This window comes from Homarus americanus, unplaced genomic scaffold, assembly GCF_018991925.1.
Source record: "Homarus americanus isolate GMGI-L3 unplaced genomic scaffold, GMGI_Hamer_2.0 scaffold37032, whole genome shotgun sequence".
Classification (NCBI taxonomy): domain Eukaryota; kingdom Metazoa; phylum Arthropoda; class Malacostraca; order Decapoda; family Nephropidae; genus Homarus; species Homarus americanus.
The window spans coordinates 10,413,229-10,415,783 of NW_024731852.1; the positions used below are offsets into that span (position 1 = coordinate 10,413,229).

The following is a 2,555-nucleotide window of genomic DNA, read 5'->3' on the forward strand; positions in this document are numbered from 1 at the left end:
TCCACCATCACCTCCACCATCACCATCACCACCACCATCACCTCCTCCACCACCACTCTAATTCCACCATCACCTGCTCACCTCCACTGATCACCTCACCTCCACCACCACTTTGACCTACCTCCACATTCTCCACCATCACCTCCACCATCACCATCACCACCATTACTATCACTACCATTACTATCACCTCCACCATCACCTCCACCATCACCTCCACCATCACATCACCATCACCTCCACCATTACTATTACTTCCACCATCACCTCCACCATCACCATCACCTGCACCATCACCACCATTACTATCACCTCCACCATCACCATCACCTCCACCATCACCTCACCTCACCTCCACCATCACTCTCCAACACTACACACCACCATCACCCTCACTTCGACCCTGGAATTTGTCTTGAGAAGTTCTTGTTTCGTTTATTGGAAACTGAACCAACCTTGTGTGTGTGTGTGTGTGTGTGTGTGTGTGTGTGTGTGTGTGTGTGTGTGTGTGTGTGTCTGTGTGTGTGTGTGTGTGTGTGTGTGTGTGTGTGTGTGTGTGTGTGTGACCATGCATAAACTCAACTCGTCCACCAACGTTCAAAAGGAATTTCACGACACTGGTTGACGCAGCGAAAAGATCAAGCCCCGACGAAGTTTTGACAGAGTTAAGGTACTTGTGTGCACGAAACGACGGCCCTGGGCACGTGTCGACACCCTGGACCATTATACATGTAGGGACTGTAGGGTGTTATGTAATTGGCTGGCCTATTAAGAGAATAATTGTACATGTAGGATTTGCTCTGGGGTGGGGATAAGGGGAGGTAGCCAGGGTTATTTAGGGTGAGGGGAGGTAGCCAGGATTATTTAGGGTGAGGGGAGGTAGCCAGGGTTATTTAGGGTGAGGGGAGGTAGCCAGGGTTATTGTAGGGTGAGGGAGGTAGCCAGGGTTATTTAGGGTGAGGGGAGGTAGCCAGGGTTATTGTAGGGTGAGGACTGAGGGGAAGTAGGCAGGACAACTGGAGGATGAGGGTGTGGGTGGTGAGAGGGTGGAGGGAGGGAGGGTCTGGTGCCTCGCTCACCGGCTGTGGTTATCACCAGGAAAGCTCTCACGTGTCGGGGTGGGGGAATGGAGAGTGCGTTGAGTGGGTCAAACTTGCGTAGTGGGTGGGGTGGCTTGATGGGTGAGTGGGGTGGCTGGATGGGTGGGTGGCGACGTAGCCAACTCCGCCCTCCATCACGCTCCAACACACGCATACTGGTGGGATAAAAAAATAATGTAATCTCAATCAGGAACTGTATACACCTGGTGTGTGTGTGTGTGTGTCAGGTGCAGCTGGACCGTACATGGCGTGTTTATGGCCGAGTGACTCGTAAAAACCCCAGCCCACGATGACCAGTTTCCTGAAATAACAGATGCTGCTGCTGCTCGGTCGCCGCATGTTGTTTGGTTGTCGTTGTTAATTAGAGACAGACAAACAGACACTCCGACACTTCTTTACGATAGCTAGAGGATGAACCACCACTGTGAGAATGAGACATAGATAGACTGGAGAGAGTTACTAAAGCGGGTGATGGTGTGGGAGAGGAAGGGGTGGAGACGTTGAAAGTTGCATTGTGGTAGGATGGTGTGGGGGTGGTGGTCCTCCCCTCCAGTACTGTGTGGCCTCTCTACCACCCACACCCTGATCTAGAGGATGTTTACAAACGTCTTTTAATCCTCTCTGCTGGCTCAGTGCTGCCACACCATCTGGTAATGTTTATACTTGGCGACACAGCGCAACTCTTGACACCATCTTGAAACACGAGGCAGAACGTTAGCACAGCATGGAGTAAGCAGCTTTAGGATGGTGTGGACTTTGTGGCCTGAGAATTTTCTGTTGATTAGACGACTTCCGATTTCTTCATTGCCACGGTTCAGAGCTTTTCTGTAGTCGCTGTTCTCGTCTGTGACTTTACGACCCTTGTACACTTAAGTGTTGGGACGGTGTGTTGTTCGTTCTATGTTGAAACGCATCTCTTATCTTCAGGAGCAGCTGTGGCAACCTTCACAGTAGCACTAGCAGCAACAGCAACGACAGCTACAGCAGCAGTAATAATGAAAGTAACACAGACAGCAACAACTGCAGTAAAAAAATCAAACTTTCTGGCTGGACAAGGACTCCTCCTCAACTTTCAGGCTCTTGTGAGTTGCATTCTTCAAACTACAAGACTCAGCACTGTCTCGAGAGCTCTCTAAGACTCCCATAATATGCAATGAAACTAATTTACTGGTGTAATTAAGCGGGTGCACAACACATGTAAGGTTGTGTATGAAGACCAGCAGTTTGTTAAAGCATAGTGCGGGATCGTGGACCTTCTCTCTTGAGGTCTTTTGGCGGCCGGGGGTGAGGACTCGTCATAGGGGTGCCCTCACGTCGCTGTCACCCCCACACTGCTCTCACCTAACACAGCTGTCATCTGATTCCTCTATCACATCGCTTTAAATTGTCAGGAATAAAGTGTCACCTCCTTCACCTTATCAAACTTGGAATATCAAGCAGAAGAGACCATGGGTG

General features: G+C 50.1%; 1 protein-coding gene across 1 annotated transcript in view; it reads left to right on the forward strand.

Annotated features, from left to right (window-relative positions):
* LOC121867877 (trichohyalin-like) overlaps window positions 1-2,555 on the forward strand; it is a 265,880-nt gene that overhangs the window by 209,269 nt on the left and 54,056 nt on the right. The window lies entirely within an intron of this gene.